This window comes from Taudactylus pleione, unplaced genomic scaffold, assembly GCF_031769625.1.
Source record: "Taudactylus pleione unplaced genomic scaffold, aTauple2 ptg000201l, whole genome shotgun sequence".
Taxonomy (NCBI): Eukaryota; Metazoa; Chordata; class Amphibia; order Anura; family Myobatrachidae; genus Taudactylus; species Taudactylus pleione.
Window position 1 is genome coordinate 46,253,243 of NW_028284603.1, and position 23,115 is coordinate 46,276,357.

At 45.0% G+C, this 23,115-nt stretch overlaps 1 pseudogene; it reads left to right on the forward strand.

Moving 5' to 3' along the window:
* Positions 1–23,115, forward strand: part of LOC148518355 (zinc finger protein 862-like) — a 161,064-nt pseudogene that overhangs the window by 62,449 nt on the left and 75,500 nt on the right.

Sequence of the window (23,115 nt, forward strand, 5' to 3'; positions counted from 1 at the left end):
TGGGTGATTTGATCGCCCACGGCCATTTTATGTGAACACACGCTCCCGCCGCATTCACGCACGCGCAATTCCACATGCTCGCTATACATGCACACGCATCCCATGCCCCCGCAACTCGCCATATTGTGAACGGCGAGCCATGCTTCTGTGCTCACAACGGTTAAGCGCCATTTTACATTACATAAACACATAACAAAGTTAGTACAGCAATACTGTTTAAATACTGTTTGAAAATACCTGATGAAAATGCGTTAGCATTGAAACGTTGACTTAGACTGGTGCTAAGTGTATGTTGTCTTTATTTACAAAGCCCTGAGTGCTGCCGGTCCATGGTTTCTTGTCCATTACATGCAGTGCCTCTGTGTCTAATTCCAGAGGGCAGCGGATAAGACACATATCTTGAAAAAGGAGCCACAGTACGCCGAAACGCGTTGAACAGTGTCTTCTTATTGATGTGAAGTTTCCCTGCCATCGTTTTATGCTATTTCTGTATTCTTATAAGGCCCAGGACTTTCTTGTTAGACATACGGAAATAAGCATTAGACCATCATCGATGTGCTCATTGATGGACGAGATGTAATCTGGTGTGAAGATTTTGTGTTGGTGATCAACCTAAAGATACCTTTATATGCCAGTACCACGTCATTGAACGTAAGCATACATGTGAGAACTTCACTATATGCCTTCTTTTTCACGTATTGGGTGACATCTCTTCAAAGGGAGAAGGAATCTAAGCTTGGAGAGGATCTTTATACTCACTTTATTGATACTACCAACACATCTATGCAGTGGTGTGCATTTAAGAAATGACTTTATGACACATTTTTGTCTTCTCTTCTCTTTTATTTTTTCATGTACCATGGATTTTCGTATTGAAATATATGAAAAATATATGAACATTTGGAACATATTTCACAAGCGCAAGTGAGGTTGTATTTTTATGTTTCATGATTGTTAGGAGTTGGTGACCTATTACATTCCTTTTGCAGCTGTGAGGTGCAGTGCCATTTAGTGGTATTTTTTGTATTCAAATACAGTGAATGTTACATGTTAAATAGCAGTTATATGATATCTGGGATTAGGAATAAGATAAATGGGTCATGAGTAGTATCTACCGATTTCCCTCTGTCTCAACAGGAATATGAAACCAACAGAATGAATATGGAAGGGATCACTATCGAGTTATGAAGACCTGCCAAGAATTATACTCTATACTGTAAAAATCACTGTACACATCCCCTGTAGAGTTGCATGCCAAATGTTAAGACAAAGGGATTTTCTAACACAGTTCAACCTCCAGTGACGTCAACCATCTACTAACCAATGAATAGCAACAACCATTGTGACTCAGTAATAAAGGGCCAATAGGGAACCCCTCTGAGTATTCAGCTTATGTTCAAAGGTAATTGTACACCTATAAATTCCTATGCAGTCTGGATCCCAAGCCCTTTTCTTTGCTTCCTTTTTCCCTGCCTGACCCTAAAGAAACACACAGCAATCCTGATGGACAGCTGTTAGTCTAGGATCCAGACCGCATGGCAAAATATTGGTAATTGTATCTTTGTCTTTATCCTGTATATAGCTGCATTGTATAGATTAAGGCTGATTATACCCTTTTTACAATATAGTACCTTTGTGTGTGTTGGACCGCAAACTGTTTCTGTGTGACAAAGTTAATTTATATTGAAATGGGAGGTATGGGCAATCTGGTCTGTGCAATCAAATCTCTCTAATATCAATGCTGTTCAAATGGTATCAATACCCTACACTATCTATAGTATATGCTTAAATATAGCTCCACCTTAAGTCCTCCACCAATGTTTCTTCACGGATAATACATTAGATCTGTTTTTGTCTTTTATTTACAGTATTTCCTATTGGAAATACCCCATCTTCCAAGAAAATGTACTCTTCCATGTAGAAGTCACACACTCCACACCCATTGAGCATAGAACTTCCAACCTTAACTCAATGTTCGCTTCCCAAGATTACCCATTCATCCACAGGTTATTGATTCAACTTTCCTGAGGAACCATCGGAGTGTAGTAACTTTATGTCTGCATTTTAGGAGTGCGGAACTAAGTATACAATCATCTCAGGATTTGTGCTTCCTTTTGTATGTCTGTAGATACAAGCTGCACTCATAGCCTTTCCATTCTTTTATGAATAAGTGTCTGAAGACTTGTTCAAGACAATATGTTTTGTATTTCAGAGACACAGGGCCTGATTCAGAGTTGGGAATAGAGAGAGATATCTCTCTCAACTGATCATCTTGTTGAAACCATGTTGCACTTCAGGGGGGGCAGATTTAAAATGTGCAGAGAGATTTAGATTTGGGAGGGAGGTGTCCAAATTGACATCTAAATTGTAGAGTAATAATAAAGCTGTGCAGTATTTGTGGGCTACATGTAAAAGCAGCCAGTATTTACCCTACATGCAAAAAAAAATATGTATTTACACCCCTTGCATTGCAATATGGTTTGTTCAGGTTCACAGTTAAGTGCTATCTCTCTCTCTATTCCCAACTCTGAATCAGGCCCACAATTTCTGGTCCCTCATTTGAATTATAAATTCTTATTACAGGTTCCCATCTGACAGGGTAGATGGGCATCCACAACTTGATCTATGAACCTCATGTTTGTTCTAATAGTGAGTCTATAAAATATATATGAATGAAGATTTCAACAGATATTTAAAATATTGTATCAGGAGGAATTTTTATAGCGTTTTTTTTTTCTGGTGGTTTTTGAGACCACCGGACTTACTAAAGGAAAACCAGCCACAAACCCACCATTATTTAAAACCCCACACTATATATCATGATCCCAATTTTTTTACATGTAAAGAAACCACCATATTTATCAAGTAGCCAGAAAAAATATCAGAAAAATGTAGGTAGTTTGGTAAGGTGAGATAGCTAAAAAAATAAACACTGTTTCCGCTGTCTCCCCAATCAGAAGATGAGGAGGAACATTACATTTCTTATGTGGGCAATAATTATATATTGAATACGGTGACAAAAAATCTTATAGGGCAATATTATATAAAGAATATATTAGGGGGCCAAATTAATGAGTAATTAGATGAAAAGCTCAATATAATTATTTTTATTATATTAAGTTGCCAATATTAAATAATCGCTAAGAGGGTCAACAAAAAATATTCATGACGGGGTAAACAATTAGGGAGAGGTTGAATTAGCCGCAAAATAGGTAACACAACTTTTTACTGCAACAAATATCCATGGCGGGACTTTTTGGTAGCCATTAGAAAATCACGTTATGTTAACGTGGCTTTCAAAATGATAAAAAGTGCGGTTTTAGTTTGCTCCTCTAGAGTTGGTAGTAACTGTGTAAAAGTACTTAATGTAAAAATGTTAGGATTTAGTGGCCAATAAATACACTTAAGTTTCATGTAATTTTCTCTATAAAGTAGATATAGCGTTTAAAATGATGTGGGTCATATATGTTGATGTGGTGTAGCGATGGAACAGGGTTTTTGTTAAGTTACAGATGGTTGTCACATGTAGTTTTTCCCCATTTTTTGCTACTTGAATATAAACACTTACAAACACAATATAGAGATGATATTTTACCCCCAAATACTATATTTACATTTAAATATTCCTGCTGGCTATAATTTTTTATTCATATATAAAAGTTGTATTCAAGACTGTGAGCCTACTATGGCCACTAAGGGGTAAATGTAGTAAGCTCTGTGTTTGTCCCATTTTGCATTCACGGGAGTATTTTGCCATTTTTACAAACAAAGGAATTTACTATGCCAAAAACGGGTGTATTTTCTGTATTTTCAGAGGTGAACACGGCCTAATCAGATGTTAAAATGCACCTGTAAATACTAATAGAAATGAATACACCATCTTCTAAACACAGCAGTATTTTCCATAGATAGGAATACAACACAGGAATTTACCAAGAATAGTGATTAAAATCACAGGTGTAGTTAAAGCAAACACGGTTAAAATATAGAATTTTGAAATAGCCCCCCTCCTAAGCAGGGTGTCTTGCAGAAACATACGTAGATCAGTGTGATCCATGTCTGTGTCTGCCTGTAATTAATAAAATAAAGTGTTAATTTAAAAAAAAAAAAAATGACATGAGGTTCCCCCCGAAAAGCATAACCAGCCCCAGGCTCCAGGAGCCAGTCTTGGTACTAAAAATATGGGAGACAAAATGTGTAGGGGTCCGCCGTATTTTATGAACTAGCACTGGGCCATTTTTTCCCCGTATTTATAAAACCAGGACTGGCTCACAGAGCCTAGTGCTGATTCATAAATTACAGGGGACCCCAACACGTTATGTCCACTGTATTTTTAGAACCAGGACTGGTTCCTAGAGCCCGGGGCTGGCTATGCTTTTGGGGGGAAACCCCATGCATTTTTGTACACAATTAACCCTTTCTTTAAATATTACACACAAGCAGCCTGCACGTATATCACTGATATGTGCAGGCTGCTTATTCGGGAGGGAAACATGGGCAGGAAACACTAGTAGGAACAGTTACATACACCATCGGAAAACACTGTCCTGTCAAACACGGGAGCTTGGTAAAGTTCCGAATTTAAAAAAAAAAAAAAAAACCCTGTATCCGTGTTTACTCTCGGACAAACACTGGCCAAAAGGGATTCTTAGTAAATTTACCCCTGAGTCTCTTACACTTTCCTTAAGTCCACTAGCTATCTTATCTAGCACTTTGTTAGGGCTGTGGATGGCTTCTCCATTCTTTCATGCATTCCGAAAATACTGCACACTGCAAAACTAATGCATAACACTCATGATATGGCTGCAAATTGACGTTTGACATGGAATTGTTTTATCGGTAAAGTTGAAAATTTGGGAGCACACATCTCAGAACTCGTGGTTAATTGAATCCAGCCCTTAATATTTTATCTACATTTATAGTTAAACAATATATAAATGTTTTCCCTGTCATAATTACATTTTTAAATATTAGAAATAATTTAATATTGGGACCTTAATAACACTGATCTACACTATGCTATACTGGTCTATTTAAACTATAATGACTGCCATAAAGTGTAAGCAGGATACTTATTACTCTAACATAATTAGCTCAGCCCATGAAATGTGCCAAATTTGTGTAGTTGTTCAAAATTTTATATAGTTTTCGAGCCTAAGAATAAAGTACTCAGCTTAATTCAATCCACCCCTGATGATATATCAGAACTGCAGCGAATTTCAGAGAGTGTGAGAGATGGAGACTTGTGTGGTGCGGTGGCTGTGTACTCAACTTGTTCCACACACTATCACCTTCAGGCCACTGTGATGTTGCAGACAGTCCTGGAACGCAGGTCAGATGACTCCCTCTATGGAAGAGAAAAGGATAAGGACCAAGAAACAAGATAATGATGTTACATGTATAGTAGGAATGAATCCACCAAATTTAGGTGGGTCATCATCATCGGAATGGGTATGAAGTCTCGGCAGCTGAATAGCCACCGGTTCATATCCCAACGCAGGCAGCCAGAAGGGAGAAGATCCCGACAGGGCAGGTAAGTACCCTATCCCTACCCTTCTCCCCCCCATGACCCTAACCCTCCCCTAGTGGTGCCTAACCCTAACCTCCCTCCTAGTACCTAACCCTAACTCCCCCCTTACCGCACCCTAACTAAACCTAACCCTCCTGGGGGGGATGCCTAAGCCTAACCTCCCCCCCAGCTGTGCCTAACCCTCACCCTCCCCCCTAGGGGTGCCTAAACCTAACCTCTCCCCCCAAAACCTAATCCTAACCCCGCTACACTCCCTAAACCTAACCGTCCCCCCTGCAGCTAACACTAAAAGCACCCGGACTTACCTCGTTCAGGCTGGCGTCCCTTCGGCGTTCTGGCATTGGGATTAAGATAGACGTCTGTATTTTGATGCCTATCTTAAATCCCTTGTCGGGATTTGGATGATGGTATTGAGACTGGCGGCCTTGCAGTTGCCGGTCTCATAACTACATCCCATCATCCTATGCTCTAGCCCACAGATCACCTATGTGCACTCGCAAGCTTAAATGATGGTTACCAGTAGCACCCTCCTGACACCCTGACCAGAGCCGTAGCTAGACATTTTGGTGCCCTGTGCGAGAAAGTTCATTGGTGCCCCCCCTCCGACTGCCTATTAAACAAAAGTCACTTGCAAAATCACGCACAACCAGAATATATATATATATATATATATATATATATATGTATTATATACTGTATATACATTTTTTTATTTCTCTAAATAAATTCAGTAGCCCAGGAGAGTTGTAATGGATGGGGGCTGGGACAGGCTGCTGGGCTGGCCACTACTTTTGATACTGGTCACCCCAGTCTCTGTCTGAACCAGTCAGAGACTCAGAGTTAGACCTCACCTGGCACTGGCAGGTCCTCAGTCCTGTGTCATTCAGTCCTGTAGCCACAGCCGGTACACACAGGCAGCGCCGCACCGCGCCACTCCTTGCCAGCCAGCCCCACCACACAGCAGCTCCTCACTGACCTCTGGGAGTCTTGGGAGGGAAACATCATGAAGTCTCCGTCTCACCTATCACAATAGGTTGCCGGGAGATGGGACGTCAGAAGGAGACGGGGAGGCTGCGGCTGTTTCCCTCCTCTGTGCTGGGCGCCGCGTACATGCAGCAGCGGCTACCTGCCACTGGATTAAAGAATACAGAGTGAGAGAATACTATTATATATGAGATGAGGGCGTTCCGCCCTCAGCAATGTTGCGCTCTGTGTGGAGGCACCAACTGCACCACCCTAGCTATGGCCCTGATCCTGACCAACCTATGGCGAATGCCCTCAGTCTATCTTAGCACCAACATGTGTCAGAAATATGTCAACTACAGTACAGTGGGTACACAAAACGTCTGTCTTAGCACACGACACAGAGACTACTCACCATTCTCTCACTGGTCATCATGATTCATGTCCACTGCATCTGGAACAAAGCACAAGCAGCCCTTCCCAACACACACACTACTATGGCTACCCGGATATGGTGTGCCACCCACATAGCCTAACTACACAACATAGTACTCGGCCCTATCATAACAACTGGCCCTGGATTACAGTACAACCTCACAGACTAGGTGTACGTACTACCCTATCTACTTAACATTATGCATGTATTCTAGCTACTACCAGTAACCCACAAATTACAGTACAGAATACAATCAACAAGCATGTGTATAAACTATGAACTAAAATGAAAACCAGCGCTAATAAGTAAAGTAATTCTATTATGGACGGCTTCAAAATAAAACATTTACATTTTATTAAAATATGACATTCAAAAGATATTGTATATCAAAGGTTAGTAAACACAGACTAAAAAATACACAATTAATAAAAGGCTAATTAGCCCATATATTCCTGTGTTGTTGGTATAGTACTTAGGACGCTCTCACTTATATCCAAATGGAAAGAGTTTTTAGCAGCAGGATGTTGCCATTCCAGGGAAACATATATCCAAAACAGTTCCTTTAGCATCCAAGGTGCAAACTCACTGGCTGAAGGAAAGTCTACTAGGTGTCCTTTAAACGCTGCTGATCGTGTTCAGGAAAGGAAAAAAAGGCCATCGGCAAACCAACCCAATGTAAAGCAGGAGTCCAGAGAAGAAGGCTCAACGTGTTTTGCTGGGCTGCAATCATCCAGCTTCGTCAGGAGCATAAGAATATGGGTTTCCAAGAATCACTTAAATACCCCTCACACAATTAGTAAACCTGTGGCACCTGTGATTAATCAATAAATAATTGAAACCGTCCAACAAATCCCTATTAAAAATGTAGATCAGGGAATCTTAATTAGTACCCCGAAGGTATGGAGCATCATTCAAAAATAAATATGAATAAATGTGAATGAATACCTGCTATCTAAAGGCATGTCCAAACAAAAGCCTCACAGTCCGCTGTCCCGATCACCTGACGGTGACCTGCAATAGACATGTCCACATATTGCAGGTTCCAATCTACTCATCTGATGTCCTGATCACATGATTCAAACTAGTCACATGTTACAGGATCTACAAATCAGAGAGGGAGTGAAACAAACGCTCTTATCGTATTGAGCTTAATAGTCATGTGACCCTATAACATAACATAGGTCAACTGATCAGTCTATATAAGGCATTATGTTATTTTGTTTAGTTTGTACCGTTCACATGATCGGATCAAAAGCAGAATTATGAAACCACATTTAATAGTTAATGTTTGCACAAATATCAACAATTATTAATAATAATAATAATAATAATAGGTGATTCGGTAATTCGGTAATAAGTGCTACGGTAATAAAAAATGACAGGTAATACTGGGATGCAATCGGGAAGCCAGCTGACATTATACCAACAGCCGGCTTCCCGACTGTCATATTCCGGCAAGGGGAGGGTAGATGTAGACGCCGTTCATTTCACCGACGCCGGGAGACCGGCGCTTGGCATCCCGATCAAAGGGATGCCGGGCACCGCGAGCGGACAGCCACGGGGGTGGGGAGGGTTAGGTTTAGGGCTCCCGGGGGGGGACTTAGGGTTAGGCACCCCCCGGGAGGTTAGGGTTAGGCTAGAGGGAGGGAGGGTTAAGGTTAGGCACCCACGGGGGGAGGTTAGGGTTAGGCACCCCCCCAGGGGACTTTGGTTTAGGCAGCGGGGAAGGGGGGTGTTAGGTTTAGGCACTTAGAGGGGGGATTAGGGTTAGGCACTTGGGGGCGAGGTTAGGGTTAGGCACCCCTAAGGGAGGGTTAGAGTTAAAATTCAACATCCAATAAACTTCCCTACTACACAGTTTGTTAAATTGGTTACCTCCTCTAGAAGTAGGAGGAATTGATTTAAGACCAATAATCAAAAGACCAGATGGATTGCTCTTGTGTTTAATATTAAAATGCAGTTTGAACAATATGTAGTGTGCTCTTCGATTTTCCATAAAACGTACCTGTAAGGATCCAGTGGTATGTCCTACACAACCCAAATTCACAAACAAGGAAATATATCATAAAGTTAGAATCACAGGGCCTGATTCAGAGCCAGATGATCTTTAAGAGCGCTCGCTCTCAATCAGGGCGTTTTTTTTTTTGTTGCGGCCTCCTGGCCGCTCTCTAAGCTGTGGGTGACCACCCACAGCTTTTACGGGCAGCCAGGTGATGGTTGCTATGGTCGTGACCATCGCGACCATCGGGGCTTGCGACGAGACCCTTGAGGTAGGGTCTCATCCGTCCCAAGCCCCAGAGAGGACTTCCTGCTCTAACGGAGCAGGAAGCTCTCCACTGACATGTCAGTGATGTCAGTGGTGCCTCCCACAAACGGCAGGTGTTCCTTCGGGAACGCCTCCGTTTGTGTAGCCAACCCCCCCCCCACCTACAAAACAGGGCAAGCTGTCAATCAACATCGACAGCCGCTCCTTTTGTAGTGAGTCCCGGAGCAAGACAATTTCTCTCTTGCATCCGGGGCTTGCGCATGCGTGAGGCGCACGCTGCGTGTGCGCAGTACCCCACCATCGACCCGCTCACGAGCACTATGCGCTCGCGAGCGGGTCTGAATCAGGCCCACAGTTCATAAATTAGGTCAATTTAGAACTATCATCAGACAATGGTATAGCAACTTCTGTAGTTTTCCTTGCCATGTGGGAACACATGATACACTTCGATTTAGCACATCTGAAAAACCCAGTTGGCTTTTGAGTTAGAAAATCTCTCCCCTTTGTGCCTGCAGAGGTTAGCAAGAAGCAACTGGTAAGAGGGACTATTGCTTTAGGCCAAACACCATGTTATTATTTTTTCATTTATTCCACTGTGGTCCTTTATAACGGGGGGGGAGGAAAAGGAACAGTGGTGGGTGGAAAGGAGGGAGTGTGGAGTAGTGGCGGGAACAGGGAAGAGCTCTACCCACCATTTTACTTTGATTTAAAGTGATTATTGAGTCATAATTAATCACAGCAAGAGCAATTCTGTTTTATAATCTGCTAATTTTAATACATAAAGACAGGCACTCTTTGGCCAAGGGGGCTAATCTTTAGAACCACATTGGCAGTGATGAGGCTAATTGTATTAGCAAATAATAAACCTACAAACTTTAAACAACTACAAACTTTAAACAACCTTGTCCATGTGCTGCTGTGATTTGTAATGTAAAAGTAATTTTATCTTGTTTTCAGGTTCAGACACAGTCGCACACAGAAGTGTCACATATCAAATTAATCAGTGCAGTCTTGTGAAGCGGTTTGTCACTTCAATTGCAACAAAAGAGGATTTTCTTACCATAAAATCAAGTCCCTGGGGTGTATTGTGATTTCTATGTTGTTTTTTCTTCTTCCCTATTGATTTTGTTCATCATATCTTGATCAAAACGTTGCTAGTCAGATAACTGTGGAGCTAGGGGGAGGGGAAGGTATATAAGGGAGGGGGGAGTGTCAGCTAATTAACCATTGTAGTGCCTACTCTACGTCAGACCCCATTTTTCTACAATCTGGTTAAATGTGTCCTGATGTAGAGACCACTCTCCTGGGTAAACTCTGTCGACTTAAAAAGCGGTTCCCAGTTGTTCACCCTTGTGATAAAAATGGTGATATGCAGCGTAGTATGGACACCCTATAAAGACACAAAAGGACATGTACAAGGGACTGCAGTTCCCTAATCTAAGTGCTGAAGAGAAGGCCCAGAAACACAATCCTTCGTGCCGGGACCAGATTGGACTTGGGCAGGTTGAGGATTCAGGTGTGGAATTCCAGTGTTGACATAACCAACTGCAAGTGAGAGCTGAGTAGATCTGATGATGGTATTTTGATCAACAGGTCGTCTAGGTAGGAAATTACAACAATTCCTTGACGATGCAGTATAAACACCATAGGTGCCATGATTATGGTAAATACCCTAGGCATGGTAGAAATCCCAAAGGGCAGGGCCTGAAACTAAAAATGAAGGAAACCTACTGCAAAATGAAGAAGTTTGTGTGCAGATAGGCATCCTTCATATCAAGATACACAAGGAATTCCCCCTCTTCCATAGAAGCAATTGCGGATTGCAAAGACTCCATCTTGAACTTTCGCACTTTTAAGTGTGGGTTAAGCTTTTTTAAATTCAAGATGGAGTGAAAAGAACCATCTGGTTTCTTTACAAGGGAAATTTTTGAATAGAATCCTAGTCCCTGATGATGTACTGGGACTGGGATCACAACTCCTGAAATCAAAAGAGTGTGAATTGCCCCCATCAATGTCCTTCTTCTGAGTTTATCCTGAAGCTTCTGAAGAAGAACGTGAAGTCTGAAAACTTTAAACTGGTGACGATCTGATGCTTGTATGTTTTTTTGGGTACCGCTGCTGCCATCTTGTATTGCTACCTTAAGTAGGAGAGAGGTTCCCGGGACCTTGAGCCTCAACCTGATTCAGTCTGGAATGGTAACATACGGATGAAAGGAGCGACTAGATAGCTATATGGACATCCTTTTGGTGATATGTTTTTAAAGTTCTATTAAGATGTGAGTGCGATGTCAGAATAAATGTATCCCTATTTTTTGGCAATATTGCACTATGTATTTTGTTCCTTTTTATCTGAGTGTCTGAGGACCATGATTTGGGTAGTGAAATTTTATCTATTTGACTGGAATATTTCAATTTAAATGAAGAAGAAACACACGCATAAGAGATTGAAGAGACTTCATTCAGTTACTTAGATGTAAGGACTGATTCAATTTATTATTTAGATGTGATTTTGTGCCATTTTGAGGGAAAGCTAAAATAGCAATACTTGTCTGTATGGGTTCGGTTACTCGGTTTGTTATGTTGCCAAGACCCCTGGATGCTACGGAAAAGCAGCGCGAGGATGGAGGTGAGTATCAGATCTTTTTTTCAGGTACACCCATTGGATTCTACATGGGAGAAGTGGACCGACCAACTGGCTCAGGTAAGTATGTGTCAGTGAGGTAGGTAGGTATGTAATAAAGCTGTACTATTTACGGTGTCTTTGTTCTGTCTTTTTTTAACTATTAATTTACAGTGGGGATATGGGTGCCGGCCACCTGTTGGCACTTGTAGTTCCACAAGTGCCAAAGGGCAAACATGCTGACACCTGTAGTTCCACTGTAAAATACAATAGTTTATAACTATTTAACACATTATTATCCCTGTACCCACAGCCCAGGGGTGCAGGGATGAGCCTCGGGCTTCAGCCCAAGCCTGGGGTTTCAGGAGAGGGGTCCCCACCTCCCCTGAGATCCCCAGCTTGGGCTGACTGGCTTGGGGTGTTAATGCTTTGGCCATGGAGCTCTGGTGATAGGGTCTCCTGGCTGTTGCATTACACCCCGGTCAGTTTGGGTCTGGTGCTGGTTTTAAATATAGGGAGACCTCCACGCATTTTTTTTACCCCTATATTTAAAACCAGCCCTGGCCCTGCAACCAGGTGCTGGTTCCTTAATTACGGGGGAACCCAGGACTGGCTGACAAGTCCGGGGCTGGTTATGCTTTTGGGGAGGGACCCTACGACATTTTTTACAGGTACAATATACAATCAGCCTTCACATATCTCACTGATATGTGCAGGTTGCTTGTTTGGGAGAGTTTTGCAGAGAGAAAACACTGCAATCTCGGGTGAGTAATCTCATCTAAACTTGCTCCTCGCGGGATAAATCTCGATCTGCTTCACCGTCGGCAAACTCACTTTCAGCTAAACTCACTTCTTAGTAAATTTGCGAGTTTAAAAACAAGAAAATCACCTGAGTTTTGGCGATGCAAATCGAGTTTAAAAACCTCGATCAGACTTGATTCTTAGTAACTTTACCCCCAGGTGTGTGAGGACACATCTGTATGTTGCTCATTTCCTGAATTGGCAGAAGGAAATTCAAAGATAGTGCCAGGTTATACAGGGCCATTCCAGATGGACAGCTTTCAAAAGCATCAAAAATCATTTCAGCATCATAAGTGTGTGAAAGCTGGAGATGCACAACTTACTCCAGAAGCTACCCCTGGGCTGCGTGCATAAAGCAAATGGATGAAAAGATGTTTAACCATTTGAAAGTTCTTTTTAACGTGGCCTACTATATTGCGAAAATATCAAGCCCTTTTTGGACATTTAAGGTTTTCTGAAGTTAACAAGTAAATTGCTGTTGAAATGACAAATAAATATGACAATGATAACAGATGTTAAAAAAAATTATCTTGTCCACTGCAAATGTTACAAGAGGTCATTAGATTTACTCAGTGGCGGAACTAGAGAGTAGTGGGCCCAGGTGCAAGAATATGCTTTGGGCTCCCCTATGCAGTGCCCCCAGTAGTGGTCCCCATATGCATTACCCCCAGTAGTGCCCCATATACAGTGCCCCCAGTAGTGGTTCCCCTATGCAGTACCCCCAGTAGTGGCCCCTCTATGCAGTGCCCCCAGTAGTGGTCCCCCTATGCAGTGCCCCCAGTAGTAGTCCCCCTTATGCATGGCCCCCAGTAGTAGCCCCCCTATGCAGTGCCCCCCAGTAGTAGTCCCCCTTATGCAGTACCCCCAGTAGTAGTCCCCACCATGCATTGCCCCCAGTAGTAATCCCACCTATGCATTGTCCGCAGTAGTAGTCCCCCCTATGCAGTGCCCCCAGTAGTAGTACCCCCTATGCATCACCCCCAGTAGTACCCCCTATGCATTTCCCCCAGTAGTAGTCCCCCTATGCATTGCCCCCAGTAGTAATCCCCTCTATGCATTGCTCCCAGTAGTAATCCCCCCTATGCATTGCCCCCAGTAGTAGTCCTCCCTATGCAGTGCCCCCAGTAGTAGTCCCTTCTATACAGTGCCCCCAGTAGTGGCCACCCCCCCATACAGTGCCCCCAGTAGCAGCCCCCCTATACAGTACCCCTAGTAGCGGCCACCCCCCCATACAGTGCCCTCCCTATGCTGTGCCAGTTCCTGTGCCCCCTTACACACACACACACACACAAAAAAAAAAACACAACTTATCTGAATCCCCACTCCTGCCTGCCACGAACGGCGCTGTTCGCTCCTCCCGGCCTGCTCTTTTGCACTATGGGAGAGACATCATGATGTCTCTCCCATCACCCGCTGAGGTGGAAGCTGGAAGGCAGAGCTCATGAGTGAGCTCCAGCCGGCTCCCTCCATGGATGCAGCAGCCAATGAGAGTCTGTCTGACTCTCATTGGCTGCTATAACAAACACACAGGCACAGCTGGCGGCTGTGTGTTTGTTGCTGTGTAGTGCTGACCGCTCTCAGGGCCTGATTCAGAGCCGGACGCTCTGACCAGAGCGCTCGCTCTGAATCAGGGCTCTCCTACCTAAAAATGGAGCGGCCTCCTGGCCGCTCTCATAGCTGTGGGTGGCCACCCACAGCTTATGCGAGCGCCCAAAAAGATGGTCGCGATGGTCAAGACCATCGCGACCATCGGGCTTGCGATGAGACCCTGTGGTAGGGTCTCGCTGCCGCAAGCCCAGGAGTACTTTTGGCTCTATCAGAGCCAAAAGCACTCCCACTGACATCACTAGTGATGTCAGTGGGGCTGGCTCCAGACGGAAGGCGTTCCCATGGGAATGCCTCCGTCTGGGCAGCCACGCCCCTGGCACGCCCACCAAAGGGGGCGTGCTGTCAGTCACCATCGACAGCACGCCCCCTTTGGTGCGAGACCCTGAGCGACAGCTTGGCTGTCGCTGTCCGGGTCTCGCGCATGCGCACGACGGAGCTCCCTCCGTCGTGCGCATGCACATTGGGGTAACATCGACCCGATTGCGAGCGCCCTGCACTCGCGAGCGGGTCTGAATGACCCCCTGACTGCGGCCTGCACTACACTTGTGGGGCCCGGGGGACACTAGCGGTGAGTGCAGCTAGTTCAGCCACTAGATTTATTATTGAGTTATTTACACTGTATGTGAAACCTTTTTGGTGCAGCACATGATCGGTGCAGAAAATGGTCTTGTATAGAAAATTAAGCAAAGACTCGATCATGTTATTGGTATCCACTGTACAGTAATGCACATAGATTAAACTTGAGTGTTTTATCTTTCATCACAAATGTTAAGTACATGCAGGGCCGTGACATGGTACTGAAGATGCTGATTAAATTCTACCAGCAATCTCCAAACAGAAGGCCTGATTCAGCAAGGATCGCAACTGCCGATTGCTGCATTCTGCGCATGCATATGCATTGCAGTGCGCGTGTGCGAGTACTCCCCTGCGATCGGGACTGTGATCACAGTGACTACAGAGACCCATCGCAGAGCGATTGACACGAAGTATCGTTTGAAGGTGGTGATGGGTGAGTGATCGGCGAAATGCAGGCGTGTCAGTGCGTTTGAACGCCGTTACAGGGGCGTGCATAAATTAGCCATTGCGATGCCATAAGCAGGTTGTGTACTCACTCCGTGCAACGAGGTTAGCAATTACTGAGTAAGGTCAGACCTTGTGCAAGTGTGCGTGAGGCTCCGATTGTACTCGATGTTACAGATGGTTTTGCAAGCTTTCTTAGTAATACGGATGTGTGTAAGGTATGTGGCATCCTTATGTTGGGCTGAGACGGCAAATCGATCATAGAGGGTTAGCATATCTTCGCAGTGAAACTGTGTGCGTAATCGCTATTGCAATCGCAACTGCGATCCGTACTGAATCAGGCCCAGAATGCAAGAATTGAAAGTGGTAACAGAAAACGTGAAAAGCAAGATTAGAAAGTTTCAATACTTGCATAATATGCGATGGGTTGCAAGCAAGGTGGGTGCTCTCTCTGCACTTATCACAGATTGGAAGTGTCACCATTCATCTGGAAAGTGTTGCAACAGGAAAAAATAACGCATCAACAAGCACCGTGACTCTGTGGGCCTTAGCCCTCGGTGTATAAATTAAAAGCATTGTGACTCCGTAAGCCTTAGCCCTGTGTATACAAGCACCATGACTGTTTGGGCCTTAGCTCACTGTATACAAGCACTGTGACTTCTTGGGCATAAGCCCTCTGTGTATACAAGCACCATGACTCCGTGGGCCTTAGCACTCTGTGTATAAATTAAAAGCACCGTGACTCCATGGGCCTTAGCCATCTGTGTATACAAGCACTGTGACTCCATGGGCCTTAGCCCTCTGTGTATACAAGCACCGTGACTGCTTGGGCCTTAGCCCTGTGTATACAAGCACTGTTACTTCTTGGGCATAAGCCCTCTGTGTATACAAGCACCATGACTCCATGGGCCTTAGCACTCTGTGTATACAAGCACCAAGACTCAATGGGCCTTAGCCCTCTATGTATAAATTAAAAGCACCCTGACTCTGTAGGCCTTAGCCCTCTGTGTATACAAGCACCGTGACTCTGTTTGCCTTAGCCCTAGGTGTATACAAGCACCGTGACTGCTTGGGCCTTAGCCCTCTGTATACAAGCACTGTGACTTCTTGGGCATAAGCCCTCTGTGTATACAAGCACCATGACTCCGTGGGCCTTAGCCCTAGGTGTATACAAGCACTGTGACTCCGTAGGCCTTAGCCCTCTGTGTATACAAGCACCATGACTGCTTGGGCCTTAGCCCTCTGTATACAATCATTGTGACTCCATGGGCCTTAGCCCTCTATGTATACAAGCACCATGACTGCTTAGGCCTTAGGCCTCTGTATACAAGCACTGTGACTGCTTAGGCCTTAGCCCTCTGTATACAAGCATTGTGACTCCATGGGCCTTAGCCCTATATGTATACAAGCGACATGACTGCTTAGGCCTTAGCCCTCTGTATACAAGCATTGTGACTCCATGGGCCTTAGCCCTCTATGTATACAAGCACCGTAACTCCTTCTGTGTGCCAAGGACAATTGGCACACAGAAGCCCTCTGTGTGCCAAGGACAATTACATCTTGCACTACCTTTCATTTCTGCCACTGCTGTATGGCAATGTTTCATAGATGTGCTTTAAACTGTGGTGTCTGTGCCGCTGCGCCGCTGATCTGTCGCTTAGTAACCAGTCATCTCACTGCAACCTTTGGCCAATAATGGTGAAAACAATATTATAAGTTGTGAGGTGCTCTAAATTGACTGTAAATTACTGGAAATTAATGTTATTGAGGTTAATAATACTCTAAGAACAAAAAAAAGGCCCAATTTATGTGATTTTAGCTTTTTTGGGTAAATTTTGGTCTAAAATCCAAATCCAAAGCCAGTCATGGCAGTTTGGCAAATTCAAATACAAATCTAAAGCCGGACGACGAATCCAGCAAAAATGGTCCGGCGCACATCCCTATTGGTAACATACGGATGAAAGGAGCGACTAGATACCTATATGTATACCACTGTGGTGATATGTTTTTAAAGTTCTATTAAGATGTGAGTGCGATGTCAGAATAAAAGTATCCATATTTTTTGGCAATATTGCACTATGTATTTTGTTAATTTTTATCTGAGTGTCTGATGACCACGATTTGGGGACTGATATTTTATCTATTTGACTGGAGTATTACAATTTATATGAAGAAGAAACATACCCATAAAAGAGATTGAAGAGACTTCATTCAGTTACTTAGATGTAAAGACTGATTCAATTTATTATTTAGATGTGATTTCGCGCCATTTTGAGGGAAGGCTATTGTACATAACATATAAATACTTGTCCATATGTGTTCTGTTACTCGGTTTGTTATCTTCCCCAGACCCCTGGATTCTACGGTGAGCAGCGCGAGGTTGGTGGTGAGTATCACATCTATTTTTAAGGTACACCCATTGGATTCTACATGGGAGAAGTGGACTGATCTAACTGACCTAAATTAGCCATTGCGATGCCATAAGCAGTTTGTCTACTCACTTCGTGCAATGAGGTTAGCAATTACTGAGCAAGGTCAGACCTAGTGCAAGTGTGCGTGAGACTCCGATTGTACTCGATGTTACCGATGGTTTCGTAAGCTTTCTTAGTAATACGAATGTGTGTAAGGTATGTGGGCGACCTAATGCAAGAATTGAAAGTGGTAGCAGAAAACGTGGAAAGCAAGATTAGAAAGTTTCAATACGATGGGTTGCAAGCAAGGTGGTTGCTCTTTCTGCACTTATCACAGATTGGAAGTGTCACCATTCATCTGGAAAGTAAGCTTTTCTTAAGCACAGTTGAAATGCATGTGAAGAACACAATCTCATCACTGAAATCACTTGGAGTATATGAAGATAAATTTAACAGTTATACTGTACTTCAGTTACTGGCAGTGGCGTCACAAGGGTGTGCGGGGAGAGCGGGCTGCACCGGGTGTCACCCTCCAAGGGGGTGACACCAAGAGCAGCACACTCATGCGCGCACCCCTCCCCCACCACCACACTCCTGCCCGCACCCCTCCACATGCGCTGCCGCCATAGGCGCATTCAGGGGGGAGCACCAAGGCACGTGTCCCCCGGGCATTTTTATTTTTTTATTGTAATTGCTGCCAGGCAGCTCTTATTTTAGCTGCTGCTACTGATAGCCGGATATTATATAACATCGGCATCAGTATGATCAGAGGCTGAGCTTGAGAAGCTCCACCTCCTTGAGCTCTGCTCTGCCAGCTTCCCGGGGATGGCTGCTTGTTGTATCAAGTCTATGGGAAAGCAGTACACACTACACAGCCAACTCGGATGGAAGACCAGCAATCACCAGCATCAGGTAAGGAAGTTTTTTTTTTGTTATATTCTTGGTGCTGCTGGTGTTGGTAAGGGGGGAAGTTTTGTAAGTGCTGCTGGTGATGGGGTGTTGGTATGGGGGAGGGGGTGGGTGTAATGTAACTGCTGCTGCTGGTGTTAGGTTAGGGAGGGTGGGGGAGTGTGTAACTGCTGCTGGTGTTAGGTGGGTGGGTGTAACTGCTGCTGATATTGGGGTGTTGGTCAAGAGGGGAAGGGTAACTCTGGGTGCTGCTGGGGTTGGGGTGTTAGTAGAGGGCGTGTCTCTGGGTTCTGCTGGTGTTGGTCAGAGGGGTGGGAGTGTAACTCTGGGTGCTGCTGGGGTGTGGGTAGGGCTGGTAATGGTGTATCTGGGTCCTGCTGAGATTGAGGTGTTAAGTGGGGGGAGTGTGTAAAGGCCCCCATACACAGTGCGATATACACCTTCCTATGTGACTTGCGATCCGACGGCCGACATATCGGGCGGTCCCCACACACAGAACTATCAGGTGGCCGATCACCCAATATGCCGGCACCCCCCTCCCCCACCCGCATAGCACTGCATGGGATCGTACATCGCATCCCCAGATCAAGTTAACATGTAGTAAGATCTGGATGTGCGATGTACAACCTCACACATTGGTACAATCCGTCGGATCGGCTGCTATATTGCACCATGTATGGGGGCCTTAACTCTAGAATGCCCATTTATCATTGTATATTTGTGGCTTAATCCACAAAAACACCAGTTTTCGGGGTTAACCACAAATATTAAGATTCCCTCAGATGTATACAGGAGAGAAGGCAGCAGATATCTCTGATACCTGCTGATACCTGCCAGTCCCGCTGGCAAACGCTTCCCCCTTAGGTCTCTATGGAGAATGCAATGTTCTTAAATTTAACAACTTGCGGAATGCGATGCAGTCCGGAGATTGGCTGACGCCATCTTAAGATGGCGTATCATATCGCAAAACTTACCAGCGAACCCTCCCCTGGCAATGGCGGCTGTGCATGCGCAGTATCCCTGACAGCACTCTGGGCACATCGAAGGGACGGGCTCCTACTGTCCCTGCATGTGCCGGAAAATACATCCCAGCGCTATGATCGCATCTTGCAATGCGATCATAGGCGGTAATGTCATGCCCAGATCGCATTGCAAATACCATCATTCATAATTGGACCCCCTCAGTGCTGCTTAGATTGAGGTGAGAGTAACTATAGGTGCTGCTGAGGTTGGGGTGTTAGAGCGGGAGTTTGTCTCTGGGTGCTGCTGAGGTTGAGATGTTAGTGGTGGAGGGAATGTGTCTCTGTTTGCTGTGGTGGTTGGATTGTTGGTAGGGGGACACCAACCATTATCTTGCCTCCAGGCACCTGGTATCAACTTACGCCACTGCTTTGTGCATACAGTATTAAGAGGAGCCACGGGACATGATGCACAGATGAAGCAGTCTGCATCGCTAGCCAAGGCAAGCGGTGGTTGAGATACTTAAGGAGGAGAGGTGAGGACGGTGCCGGCCCTAAAGTTACGTCAGGTACATAGCTGAGTAAGGCGCCAGTCTGTGGAGGGCGCCACAGCCAGACATGCGCCACCACAGTTAGTTACAGAGTCACTGTTACTCACTCTGTCCCCTGCCTGCCCCGACACTAACACCCGTGACAGGACAAGAGCACCATTATCCAGCTTGCAGCACTGTGTGACACAGTGCCTTTATAAAAACCTGTGCACTGAAAGCCAGGACAGGGCAGGGGCTTAGATTCCCCCTCCAGTGCACTGCGACTGCCAAGAGCTCAAGCAGCTGTGGCGGAGTGCCACTAAGAAGCACTTATTCGCCTCTGCTGCCTGTGTATGTATAGGGCGCAGGCTGGTAAAAAGCAGTCTGCTGGGTCCATGCTGGCAGAAACGTGCCCACAAGTGAGTGGGGAGTGAGGGTTGTGTGTATCCAGCAGCAGCAGGAGGGAGTTGGAGGGGTAGATGGTGTCACACAGGAGGCCCCTACTACTGTCAATACAAAACATTTTGTGCTCATATCTCTGCCTCTCTCTGCCCCCCTCCTCTCTCTCTCTCTACCTTTCTTGCTCTCTCTACTTAAATACCTTGCACCTGTCTACAGTCTCTCTTCTCTTTGTTTTTGCCCCCCTTTGGCTTGCTTCTCTCTCCCGGGGCACTGGGCATGCCTCCAGTGAAACAAAAATGGGGTGTGGCTTGTGGGTATGGCTTTTCCCATGCGACCACGCCTCCTTAATTTTTATAAGTACACCTGGGGGGACGAAATATATTTTCGCATACCAAAAAAATAGAGCTCAGGCTGGCCCTGAGTGAGGTAGAAAGACTAAGGGGCCTACTGTATGTACAGTATCAAGCTGGGTTTTTTTACATAAAATTATGCAGAAACTGCAGTTTATACATATTTTCACGTATTGCTCCTATGTACTAATCACATAATGCAGGAGATTTCACAGAATTCTCCGGCAAAGTGTTATTAGCACTGCAGATCGCAGCTTCCATTATTATTAGGGGTGTGCACCGGCCACTTTTCGTGTTTTGTGTTTTGGTTTTGGATCTGGATCTTTCTTCGTGTTTTGGATCTGGATTGGTTTTGCCAAAACCACCCTTCCGGGTTTTGGGTTCTGGGTTTTGTGTTTTGGATCTGTATTTTTTGAAAAAAGCATAAAAACAGCTAAAATCACAGAATATGTGGGTTTTTCTGCTCCTATGCTATTATTAATGTCAATAACCTTAATTTCCACTCATTTCCAGTCTATTCTGAACACCTCACAATAGTGTTTTTATGTCCAAAAGGTTGCACCAAGGTAGCTGGATGACTATGCTAAGAGATACGAGTGGGCGGCACAAACACGTGGCCCATCTAGGAGTGACACTGCAGTGGCAGACAGGATGGCAGTTTGAAAAATTAGGCCCCAAACAGTACATAATGCAAAGAAAAAAAAGAGGTGCAAGATGGAATTGTCCTTAGGCCCTCCCACTCACCCTTATGTTGTATAAACAGGACATGCACACTTTAACAAACCAATCATTTCAGCGCCAGGGTCTGCCACACAACTGTGGCTGAAATGATTGGTTCGTTTGGCCCCCACAAAACAAGCTGGCAATTAATCTGTCCCTGCACAAACTGGCTCTACGGAGGCAAGATGTCGTCCTCATCCTCCTCATCCACCGATTCCTCACCCTTTTCAGTGTTGTGTACATCCTCATTCTCACAGAGTATTAATATGACCCCGCTGGAATCCACCACCACAGGTCCCTCTGTACGTTCTGGAGGCTGGTCTCCCTGGAAGAGTTGATAATTCATTTTTATGAACTTCATCTTCTCCACATTTTGTGGAAGCAACCTCCTACACCTTTCGCTGACAAGGTTCCCGGCTGCACTAAACACACTTTTGGAGTACACACTGGAGGGGGGGCAACTCAGGTAAAATAGAGCCAGTTTGTACAGGGGACTCCAAATTGGCTCTTTCTCCTGCCAGTACAGGTACGGACTGTTTGACATGCCTACTTGGATGCTGTCACCGATGTAATCCTCCACCATTCTGTCAATGGTGACAGTATCATATGCAGTGACAGTAGACATGTCAGAAATTGTTGCCAGGTCCTTCAGTCCGGACCAGATGTCCAAACTTGGTCCTGCCTGCCCTGCATCACCGCCAGCGGGTTGCTTAGGATACCTAAGTTGTTTCCTGGCAGCCCCAGGTGCTGGAGAAAATGAAGAAGGAGCTCTTGACGTGTCACATTCCGCTTCAGCTGACAGTGTTTTAACCAGCAGGTCTTTGCACCTCTGCAGGCTTGTGTTAGCCGGTAAGAGAGACACCACATAGGCTTTAAACCTTTAGTGGTCTGATTTCAACAGATTGACCACCCTCGAATCCTGGCAAAGCGAATGAAGGGCTTCATCCACAAGTCCCACATGCCGAGCAGAATCGCTCCATCTTAGCTCCTCCTTCACAGCTGCTTCTGCAAAAGCCTGATGAGAGGAATTACCTGACTCAAGCTGGCAGTGTCTGAACTGACTTCACGTGTGGAAAGTTCGAAGGGCTGGAGAACCTTGCACAACACGGAAATCATTCTCCCCTGCACTTGAGTCAGGTGCATACTCCCTCCTTTGTCTATGTCATAGGTGGATGTATAGGCTTGAATGGCCTTTTGCTGCTGCTCCATCCTCTGAAGCATATAGAGGGTTGAGTTCCACCGTGTCACAACCTCTTGCTTCAGGTGATGGCAGAGCAGGTTCAAGATTGTTTGGTCGCGCTCCAGTCTTCGGCACGCATTCGCTGAATGGCGAAAGTGGCCAGAAATTTTGCGTTACAGCACCGGGTGAAACCAACCCTAGTGACGCCTCTGGCTCCGGGAGTAACGCTGCCCAATCTGTTAAAGGGTGGTGTAACCCTCAAAGTGCGTTCCACAAAGAATAAAAAATTCTTCTTTTTTTTTCTGTCTTGTGAATTGTGTGGGCTATAGCCGCACCTACATTCTTAAAGCAGCAGCGACAAGCGTGCGTCTGTTTGTGAAAGGGTGGTGTAACCCCCAAAGTGCACTCCA